General features: G+C 39.6%; 1 protein-coding gene and 1 long non-coding RNA gene across 2 annotated transcripts in view; one reads left to right on the forward strand and one right to left on the reverse strand.

The window, feature by feature from the left end:
* The window catches only part of DSCAM (Down syndrome cell adhesion molecule), a 909,566-nt gene that overhangs the window by 357,448 nt on the left and 541,390 nt on the right, over nt 1-10,728 (reverse strand). The window lies entirely within an intron of this gene.
* LOC105542582 lies at nt 8,071-9,998 on the forward strand. The gene is made up of 2 exons (XR_001006499.1): nt 8,071-8,442; nt 9,591-9,998. It is a non-coding gene; the product is annotated as an uncharacterized LOC105542582 (long non-coding RNA).

Consider the following 10,728-nt stretch of genomic DNA (forward strand, 5'->3'; position numbering starts at 1 on the left):
AGAGTAAATTTCAAATATCTCATCACAAAAAAGGGATAAGCAAGGTGGTAGATATGTTCATCATCTTGATGTAATCATTTCATACTGTGTATATACCTAGGTGTGCATATATAGACACATACAAAATCAACACATTGTACCCAATAAAAGTATATAATTATAACTTTCCAATTGAAAAAATATTAACAATAAATAAAAATTAAAATGGTATGTATCCTAGTAAATGCCATGTTTGTTATTCTGCTGTTCTGGCCAATCCACAGGTGTATAAAATGTAGCCTGTGTGAGCCAGACAGGGAAGATCCCACTGACATAAGCATAGCAGGGCCCCCTCTCAATTGTTCGTTTGCTTACTTACGAAAGGCAACCTCATATATTAAAGAAAGAATCTGAGTGGTAATGACATAGATGAATTTTACATCACAATTCTGCCATTTGGAGCTATGTCACCACAGGCAAAATATTTACCAAACCTCTGAGCCAATGTCACATGACAGAGCTTTGGTAAACAGAAAGATATACTGAGTCTATGGAGTATTTTTGTATATCCCAGTGAAAGGCTTGGAGAAAGGAGGATCACAGACATCTGCCATGAACTGAATGTTTGCATCTGCACAAAATTTATATGACGAATTCTTAATCCCCAATATGACAGTATTTGGAAATAAAGCTTTTGGGAAGTAATTAGGTATAGATGTGATTATAAGGGTAGGACCAGACCTCACGTTCTCTCTCCGCCCTGTGGGATCAGTGAGAAGGCGGCTGTCTGCAATCCAGGAAGGGGGCCCCCATCAGGCACCAAATCTGCCAATACCTTGATCTTGGACTTCCCAGCCTCCAGAACAGTGAGAGATAAATTTTTGTGGTTTAAGCCACCCAGTCCATGATATTTGTTATAGCAGCCCAAGCTGACCAAGATATTGTCTCCAGAAGTCTTTTCCACAGTAGAAATGGATATTCACAGAAACTTAGGGACTTTCCCCCAAATCATTATTATGTTACTTGAAAAATTCTCCCTGGCATATCTGTTAGTATCTGAACATAAAAAAAAAAAAACCATATCCTGAAGTTCTCAAAATTAATCATTCTTGTCCATCATATTTTATCTAACAGGAAGGCCTTCTGCTTCTACCTCCAAAATATATCCTGAATCCATCCACTTTCCTCCCTCAAAACTGTACCACACACATCTAAGGATTGTAGCTTTCAATCTCTTCTCAAACTCTCTGTGTCCACTTCTTCTTCTCTACAATGTATTCTCTACTCATCATCCGCGAGCATTTAGCAATATACCTCATTTAGTGCCTTGATGGAATCCCACTAGACCTAACCACTTATGATGGTCTATGATGGTTTGGGCTTTGACCATATCTCCAAAACCTTCCCTTCTACTCTCTCCTTCTTCCACCATGCCCAGGCTATGCTGTCCTTCTTTTAATTGCTCTGAATGGAGGCTCTGAGTCCAGATCTCTCCCTGGCTGAGTTCTTCTTGTCATCCCGGCCTCAGTTTTTAAGTCAAATTTCCAGCAAAGTCGGTCCACATGATCATGCTCACTCATGATCAGAGACTTGGTTTTATTATACCTGTATCTCATACATGTGCAAGAGATTGGTTTAACATTTCCCTCCTTCATCTAGAAGAGCAAGAACTCATTTTGTCTTGTTCAACATTTCATCTCCATTACATAGAACAGGACTTGGCTATGATATCCTAAAATATTTGTTGAATGCATGGGCTGATTACATAGTCTATTATTGCTTGTATTCAAAACATCCTTTCCTAGGTCTCAGTAAAAAGAAAGCTAAAGTAGCTTTTTTTAGATTTCAGCACATTTCCTCATGTAGACTACATAAAAAGAGTTTGTTCCCCTCCAGAGATGAATATATTCTTATATGAAAATGAGCATATTTTAAGATTGTGATGAATTATTCTTTCATTATGTTCCCTGGCTTTTTACTATGTGGCTAAGCTGTTAGATCTTCAATAAAGGCAATACTATTTGGGGGAAGATTTTAAAAGCATATGTCATTTTTCACTTAGAGAAACATATCTTAGAGCTCTTGTTTGTTTTGTTTTTCCTATTGAAATCTATGTGAATTGAGTTAATAGCAATTAAAAGAACAGATGGCTCTGCTAATAAGATGCCAAATGGTAGCACGACCACGATGAAACTTTTATTAGCTGTGCCCGCCGTCTCCAACTGACGGCCACCCTGTGTCATGAAACTGAGCTTTCTCCAAAGCCATTTCAATAACAGTTTCTGAAATACCAGAGGAACATAAGAATTAAATCTACATTCTAAGTGGATAGCATTAGAAACGACATGGGCCTCTTAGCATTAACTAAAATGGAAGTGTTTGAAATAGAAGATATATATAAGTATCTATATATATATATCATACATATCTTATAAATAGATATATATAAATATATATAAAGGAGAGTAGATGCAGGCATGAATGAGCTACAGATATTTCCTGAGCAATTGAGTTGCCTGACAAAAATACGTGCATGTTGAAAGTTGCATATAAGAGAAAAGAAGAGCACCCTAAAGAGAAGACATCTAACCTGATGTTATGAGCTGAATTTCCCCCTTCCTCAAAAATTTATGTTAATGTCCTAACCTTCAGTACCTCGAGATGTGACTTTATTTGGAAATAGGGTCGGTCACTGCAGATGTAATATGTTAGGATGAACTCACACTTGGATAGTGTATGCCCCTAATCCAATGTGACCAGTGTCCTTATAAAAAGGGGACATTTAGATAGAGGCATGGATATTAACATGAATCCTAATCAGAGCCGACAGGTTCTAGGTGGAGGCCACCACTGCTTTTGGCATTATTTATGTTATGACACATTTAGTTCTTAAAATGACCCCAAGAGGAAGATACTGTTATTTCCATTTCTCAGATGAGAAAACTGAGAAACAGAGAAGTTCAAGGACCTGCCCCAGTTTATACAACTAGAAGTACCTGTGCCAGGATAGTGCCCTGGCACGCTGGCTCATGCCCTCATGCAAATCGCTCCCCTGGGTTTGCATCGCGACACAAGTGTGAGACGGCAAGGCATGGGCAAGCAGAGGTACAAGCAGAGTGGGGCAGAAGCCATGAGCATGTAAAGATATTTAACCTAAACATTCAACGGAGCTCAGGTGAGGAGCAGAAGATGCCAGGTATTAAGTCTGAGGGATCTATGGGGTTGGAGTGGCATTGGTAGAGCAAAGGATTTGGGGTAGGGGAGATTCTGTTTCAGAAAAGATAAGAGCTCAGCTGTGAGCATGCTGAGTCAGTTAAAATCAGCGACTAAAGTCAAGCTGGAGACAGGGCGTTGGAGACCACACTTTGCTTGTTGAGGAGGAGCCCTTCATGAGAACTGAAGTTTAGTAACTCCCCAGGAAGAGGAGTGAAGGAAGAAGGCCAAGAAAAGACTCAGGAAAGGAGTGAGAGGAGGCTTGGAGGACCCAAGCCAGCATGGTGCTAAGAAAGCCAGGCAGGAGAGGACTTCTAAAGGACGGTGCAAATGGCCTCAGCTCTGTGCCTTCCTATTGCCATAGCCTTGACTACATATATAACCTGTACAAAGGGGCAATATTGCCTTTTTGGGAAAATCATGAGATTAAATAAGAACATCCGTGTAAATTCCTGACAGAAAAGCACTTTAGAATAGCTCTAATCTATAATAAAATATGATAAAATATTCTTGCTGAACCAATAAAAATATTAAATGTCTAAGAGTTGGAAATACACAAAATTGAGTTAAAGAACACTGCACGTCACTACCAAATGACAAAATAGAAGACCTGGATAAATTAAGAGGCATATCCAGTTCTAGGATTAGACAACTTGATATTGCAAAAATGTCAGCTTTTCACAAGTTAAATGAATTAATTTTAATTAATTGCAGAACAAAATTTACTTAGAACTTGACCAAATCAACATAAATTAAAATGAGAGATTCTTTTCATCCAGGAGATTAGAACAAAAAAATAAAATGTTTGAAAATAAGTAGTCTTGACAAAGGGTGTGGGAAATAAAAACCTCTACAGGTGGGCATGTAAATTGGTGAAGCCTTTTGATTTTCGAAAGGCAACTTGCAAGTATGAGACTTGCATACTTTTCAATCCATCTTGCAACGTCAAAGACTATCCTATGGAAAAACTCAGATGTGCACACTTTGATGTTCACCCCAAAATGCACTGACGCATAATTTAACAATGAAAAATTATACATAAACCTGAATGCCAATCAAGAGATAAGTAAGTAAATTAGGGTACATCTATGCTCTGCAGTTACTTAATAGACAGCAAAGTATATGTACACATATCCTGCAGAAAAATATCCACTAGATAGTCTAAAGTGGTTACATAACAATCTGTAATGTTATGTACCAAAGGCAGTGGTATACGAATAAATTTGTGTATGCAAATGAACAGAGAGGCCTGGATCAGCAGGTATCTGCCCAAATGTTAACTCTAGTTTTCTCTGAAATCATGAGTGGATTAGGGGAAGGGGAGGGGAAATTATGTTTCATTTTACACTGTCATGTATTTGAGTATCTTAAAAGAAGACTCTATTAATGTGCTTCTTGGGTAGTTAAAATTTATTTTGGAAAAAGATGTCAGTGGGCGGTGAGCATATGGACACAGTAGACGTAAACCAAACCCATGTAACACACAACATAGAAGGAGATAAATTTAGGATGATATTGCTGTCGGGAGTAGATGCGTCAAAGACGGCTTTTATTATGCTTGCTTTTCAAGCTGGTCGCTACCCGGACATGCCTAAAAGCAGAAGGGGAGTCTTTCAGTGTTCACCCTGGTCTTTGTATTCTCTCCCCTCCAAACACCTCACACAAAAGTTGAAACTGCCATGTAGTTGATCAACAAAAGTTGAAACTGCCATGTAGTATCTCCCTGAACTTCTGCGGTAATTCCCCATTTCACACATAATTGCATCAATCCAGTTGATATGGGTGTTAGCGCTGCCCCCTCAAAATGGCAGTTTCCTCTCTGAAGACAAAGGGATCCTCTTGTTTGCCCCACTTACCTGCTGCCCCCAAAGGTTTGCACAGTGCTAAATTAAGTGATTCTTTAGAAGATATACGTACTTCGAGTTTTTTCTAAAAATAGAATCAGTAAAATAAGGGATCATATTGAGGGGGCAGAGCCCTCACCATATCATTTTATTTAACCTTCGTTGGAGCCTATTATGTTTATGAGAGTATCATCAAGATATCCAAGAAATAATGAAGCCCCAGCATGGATCTTGAGCCGCCTGGAAGAAATCATTTGGCTAGAAATAACACCATCATACCGGGCATGAGGAATAAACTTACAACTCAGCTGGATCTAGTATGTAAAGAGAGATTTGGTGTACATATTTTAAATTCTCTCAAAGCAATTTCACTAAGACATTTCTTTTATGTAAATAAAATTCTCTCAGTGAAATTCTCCTGCAGTTAAATGAGGCCCAATTATACACTACTAATTTAAGCCTGCACACTGCATTCCAACTGTATACCTAATTACCCTATTTAGTTTGTTAATGATCAGATCTTTGTGAAGATATTCGCGTCTATCATTAATCTTTGCTCTAGTTAGATTTCTAGTTGTTTAAAAGAATGAATCCTTAGAATATACTTGTATAATTCCTTTAAAAGTAAAGGGATTTTTTATTAAAGAACCAAAGAAGCTCACAAAACTTATATATTGTATTTATTTATTTATATGATGAACAAGATGGTTTTGGCCACTGACATTTGAAAGCAAATATTTCAGTTGGGAACAGAGACAAAAAGAGTACATTGACAAAGAAAATAAGTCCACTCTCATAAGTGCGTTTATGTGAATTGTGAAACGGAAGCTGACTCTAGTAAAGAGCAGAGCTGTTTCGATGGTGGGGGTTTGGAGTGGGGTGTGAATGTAAGGATTTCTGAGGAGGTTGCACTTCAGCGGAAGGTAGGAAGATGAGAAGGGCTTATTCATGGATAAGTGGAGCTAAGAACAAGGTTAAAGGAAAAGTATATATGAGGTGGGAAAAACTGTGGCATATCCAAGAAACTGACACAAGATATAGTTTGAAAGTAGAATTGATAGGACATAGAATTGGTCTGAATGCCAGGATGAGGCAAAGGCGATGAGGACCAAGGTGGTTGCTAGGTCTCGGTGAGGAGCCCTGAACAGGTGAAGAGTCCTCCTGCCGGGAATAAGAACCAGGGGGTGCGGCACTAGCTGTCCATGGCTGACCTATTTTGGATTTTGGGGAATTGAAACTAGCCCCATTATAGAGATAAGGAAAGGGGAAGGAAGAGAATGCTACTGAATGTGCTTGTTGTATCACGCGGACTCACATTTAGAAGAGGTACATCAGCGTTATTTCCTGTCCTCCAAGATTTCTGCATTTTGGGGCTGGTAGGGAGTGTGTATTTCAGGTTGATCGTCTGTTCCAGTTGTGGCTGCACAATACAGTGCTGATTAAAAGGCAATACGTGCAAGAAGGAAAAAATAAATGAGGGAAGGTCAGAGCACGGTGCTTCAACCCACAATGACTGCTGACCTGGTCTGTGTTGCAACCCAAAAGGAATATAAGACACTGGGCTTATTGGCAAAACACATTGAAAATTAACTGTAAAGTCTGTTTACCTGATACAGATGACATAGGATTATGGGAAAGAATCTGGAGAAACAGGAACCATAAAGAATGAAAATAGACACTATGTTGTGGCCACTTAATATTATGGGACAATGGTTTTTCACACTTTGGGTTCACATATTAATAGGTTGTGAAATCAGTTTCATGGATTGTAGCTTTATTTTTTTAAAAAATGAAATAGAAGAGCATAGAATGTATCAGTATGTATCAGTGATGATAAATATTCTGCAGTTTTGTTTCAGTACACCTGTGTGTACATAAGATTATGTGTGTGTTTGTATATTTATGTGTGTATTTACGTGTGTGCATTACTGAGTTCTAAGATAAAATGTCTTTTTTCTATGCATTTCTTACTGAGAGTCAGAGCAAAAAATGTTTGAAGAGCCTTTCTCGACATCTTAGAGATGGAACTGTTATTTTTCTGACTAGGCTTCCGTTTCAAAGCAAGGCTAATCGTCTTTAAGCTTCAGCTGGTATATCTGGGATTCTTAAAGTTCTCTCTTTAAACATTTCTGCATTTTAAATTAAAGATGTCTGCATTAGTAAGTCCCCTAGTTCTTATTCCTGGCAGGAGGACTCTTCACCTGTTCAGGGCTCCCCACCAAGACCTAGCAGCCACCTTGGTCCTCATCGCCTTTGCCTCATCCTGGCGTTCAGACCAATTCTATGTCCTATCAATTCTATTTTCAAAATATATATTGTATCATTTTCTTGGACATGCCACAATTTTCCCCACCTCAAACACATGCTTCAAGACTAGCAAGTCTATAAGGTCACAGGTTTGGTTGCATTTATAATGGGAATAGCAGAGAAAGCAGTTTATTTTTTTAAAATGCAACATCATTTGAAGGTTTTGGATTATGTTTGTTTCCCGATGACACACGATAATGTCAAAGGAAATTGCAATGAGTTTACTGAGCCGTCCATACAAATATACATGCAAATATATGTACCTACGAGAACATCCAAGGGTAAAAACCATGTCAGATGGGGTCCCCCATGCCACTCCCACTCCACAGCCTTTTGGTTTTAGATAGTCTGACCCCATGAGAATCTTTGAGGCTGGCTTCCATGTCACAGAGCCTTGCACTGTGAGAGTAACTCAATTCCCTAAATGACTTTCCCAGATCTAGCTTATCACAAACTCCATTGCCTTGCAATATCCTTTGTAACGAAACGGTATTAATAAAATCATAGAGCAACTGCCCACCATATGCAGACCTAGTAATGGAATTAAAGGTATCTAAAAGGCTAATTCCTAATGAGAAGGAAAGGAAACATACCACAAAGTAAAAGTGCAAACAACTGCAGAACAGAGGTAAACACTGTCAGTTGGATATACGTAAGCGCTGATGTAAAGAGAGATAGAAAATGATATATCTGGCCGGGCAGGTGGTTCACGCCTGTAATCCCAGCACTTTGGGAGGCCTAGGCAGGCAGATCACCTGAGGCCAGGAGTTCGAGACCAGCCTGGCCAACGTGGTGAAACCCTGTCTCTACTAAAAATACAAAAATTAGCCAGGCGTGGTGGCGTGCACCTGGAATCCCAGCTACCCAGGAGACTGAGGCAGGAGAATTGCTGGAACCCAGGAGGCAGAGGCTTTGAGCTGAGATCACGTCACTACTGCACTCCAGCCTGGGTGACAGAGCAAGACTTCCCTCTAAAAACAGAAAAAAAGAAAAGAAAAGAAAAGAAAAGGATATATCTATGATGAATTAAGATGGAGTGGAACCCACTGATGGTATGCAGCGGATAAGATGCTATAGAGAAATGATATCCGGACACACGGTGAGAATTTTTCCCCTCTGTAAATCATAATTCTCGTGATTCTTTCAAACGGAAAGCCACAGAAGGCACCAGTTATCCACCCACCTACTTAGGCGCCTCCACTAGAATTCTCAGCATGTTTCTGCAGAAGTAAGATATCTTCACAACTGCTCTGACACTTCTTAATCTCCTTTTTCTTTTCTTCTTTTTTTTTTTTGACAAAGGAAAAGTAAACTACTGGCTTAGAGTCTTTGGAAGAAAATTGTATATGACTAGAATTTAATATTATTGTTTTTCTTTCATTGTATTGCATTTATCTATATGGCTAGTTAAACTGATCTTCCATTTAAAAGTAGTAATGTAATGCTTTTTTCTTTTCTTTTTTTTTTTTTTACAATTACATTGTTTTAAGTAAACAAAAATTATTCAAAACACAAAAATACTAGCACAAATGGTATTCAGGGATTGCAGATATCATAAAGACAGTTCATGAATCACCAGCATTTGAGAAGCACTGTGTTCATGATGTTTCCTGGAAGAGGTGGGTTATACAATGTTTCTTGGAGAAAGGGATAGCAGTCTACTGCTAGGAGGGAGAAACGAAGCTACTAAGGTGGACAAGGAGACGGGCAGTTGGCTTTTCCTCTTCTTGGAGATCACAGCCAAGGAAGCACAGGAGAGGCACCCCCTAGAGGTGCTCCATGGGCTGCAGGGCTGACATGGCCCAGGTAAGTGGGAGTTCTGGGAGGCTCAGGGGCTGGTGCCAGGATAGTGGTAGATGATTTTCATTTTCAGACTGTGAGACAAAACATAGACATAAGGGAGGCAAAGGTGAAATCGGGATGGTTAAAGCAGGGAATGCTGAGAGCAGAGCAAGGCAGTTGCTAAAGCTGTTACTAAAACTGGACAGCAGAAGGCCTGGCATGGTGGCTCACACATGTAATCCCAGCACTGTGGGAGGCCTAGGCGGGTGGATCACCTCAGGTCGCGAATTAGAGACTAACCTGACCAACATGGTGAAAACCCATCTCTACTAAAAATACAAAGTTAGCCGGGCATGGTGGAAAAATGCCTGTAATCCCAGCTACTCAGGAGGCTGAGGCAGGAGAATTGCTTGAATCTGGGAGGCAGAGGTTGCGGTGAGCTGAGATCGCGCCATTGCACTCCAGCCTGGGCAACAAGAGTGAAACCCCATCTCAAAACAAAACAACGACGACAACAACAGGACAGCACAGATGGACGACGGGTCGGGAAAGCTAACCAGGCAGCGTGAGGCCAGGACGGAAAGAGCCACAGGGAGCTCTGCTCAGTTTTGCTACCGGGGATCTCTCAGGCTCACAACGGGCCAGTCCTCTAGGGAAGATCTGGCCTCATCATGATCCTTCTTTCATCTCATTCCCCATGTCCTTCCTCTGTCCCTCCTCCCACTGCCATTTATTTATTTAACTGAAAAAGTACCAATCACCCACATATGCATAAAATACTCATCCATGTACTTATTTCTTAAAATTGATCATTGTTAACATTTGGTGTCATTTGCTTTATTTTTAATGAAAGAAATAAAACTTTACAGAAAATGCTTTTTCTTTCTTCCCTCCCTATCCTATCTTTTTCTCCTAAAAAGCCCTATTATCAGAAATATTAGTGTGTATTCCCAGTTTTGATTTTTTATTTTATTACACACACACTCCCACACATAGATGTGGCAATGAACTTCACATAGTATGATTCTGTATTTTCTCTTTGTTTTTCAAACTTACAAAAGTATTTTACTATTTCTCATGGAAAAACTCACTTTTCCCATCCAACATTATGTTCTCTTAAGATCTATGTTGATATAAAGAAATCTAGTTCATTCTTTTTAATGAAAATTAAGTATTATATTTTATGAATGTAACTCATGCTAACCACGGCAATAAAAGCTCCATCAAGCATCGTTTAGTTCTGTATTTTGTTCAATGCTGTATTCCCAGCCCCTAGAACACATACAGAGTAGTTGCTCATTAAATGTTTGTCAAATGAACGAATTAATGAATCCACTCATTCCACTGCTGACAGGCAGTAAAACCGATGGCAACTTTTCACAAACCTTTACAAGATTCCTTGGCACCCACATAAGAGTCATGCTAATACGTCTACCTAGAAATGTATGTATTGCGTTGACAGCTTTTGTGTTTTTGGTTTTGTAGGATTCTCTGAAATGTTGTGTGACTTCTTAAGGGCTTGGCACATGCTGTGGGCTGTTGATGTGGCTGAGGGGTTGGCTCTCACGTGACCACTGCAGAGAGGCTGTGGGCTGCCTGCGCA

Source organism: Mandrillus leucophaeus, unplaced genomic scaffold (genome assembly GCF_000951045.1).
Source record: "Mandrillus leucophaeus isolate KB7577 unplaced genomic scaffold, Mleu.le_1.0 Scaffold262, whole genome shotgun sequence".
Taxonomy (NCBI): domain Eukaryota; kingdom Metazoa; phylum Chordata; class Mammalia; order Primates; family Cercopithecidae; genus Mandrillus; species Mandrillus leucophaeus.